This window comes from Arachis ipaensis, chromosome B03 (genome assembly GCF_000816755.2).
Source record: "Arachis ipaensis cultivar K30076 chromosome B03, Araip1.1, whole genome shotgun sequence".
In the NCBI taxonomy this organism is placed as follows: domain Eukaryota; kingdom Viridiplantae; phylum Streptophyta; class Magnoliopsida; order Fabales; family Fabaceae; genus Arachis; species Arachis ipaensis.
In genome coordinates, this window is record NC_029787.2 from 82831355 (window position 1) to 82832509 (window position 1155).

Consider the following 1155-nt stretch of genomic DNA (forward strand, 5'->3'; position numbering starts at 1 on the left):
AATAAAAGAAGTTTTTGAAGATTTGAGAAATTATATTAAAGAAAAAGACAAACAGATAAAAGATTTTATATACAATAATCCTTGCAAAAAAGAATATTATAAACTAAAACAAGATTGAAAAACTATACAAATGAAATCAGAATTATAAATACTAGTAGAAATGGTCAACATTTTTTATGAATTTTTAAATTATACAAATTATAAACTTATTCGAAGTAAAATATGAAGAGTAAAATTTTGCAAATTATACAAATTATAAACTTATTCGAAGAGTAAAAATTGGTATCAGAGCCAAGTTAACGATTAAGGGTAACACTTTTTCTTTAAGCAACACTTTTAGTGATACGCTTTTAAACTAAATAAAAACAAAAATCTGTAAATCTGTACCAAAATGCATCTGTATACTAGATGGACCATTATATTATGGTCAGTCTTCTTCACCATCGAATCGAACTCTGTACCCAATTAAATGAGATTAATAATAAGAACTTTTAAACAGATTTTAATGCCATGTGACATTGCCATTTGACAATAATATAAAATTTACATGTCATGAATGTCGTATGTCACACCCTTTGAGACGTGAATGAGTGAATGATTTCTAAGTTAAACGTATGCGTAAAGTAGTGTTTATTTATTAAAAAATGTTAAAAGTTATTATTTAATATAAAAGATATAAAAATAAATAATTTTAAAAAAATTAAAATTTATTATAAAAAATAAATTAAGTAAAATTTAAACAAAAATTCATAGACACTATAATATTAGTCTTAATTAATTATGGCTAACATAATTACACGAGACACGAGATTCTTATAATAATATCACTGATTTCTAGATAATACTAATATTTACAAATCTAGTTTTTATATAAAAATAAAAAATCTAAATTGTTTCTCTTTTCCGTTACAAGTTCTGCTACTTTCAATATCCATTCCCCTCGGTTCAAGCGACATATAGTTCACACAGCTCATCACCCTTTTATTCTCAAATTAATATCATCTTTTTTTTAATGATAAGGACATAAGTTTTTTGTTAATAAAACTTCCTTTTGTTCAAAGTTTTTTCTTTTTTACAAGCAACAGAGCGTAATCGTCCATCAACATTGTTCAAAGTTATTGCCAGTAAATCTTTTTTGGTTAAAATTACATTATG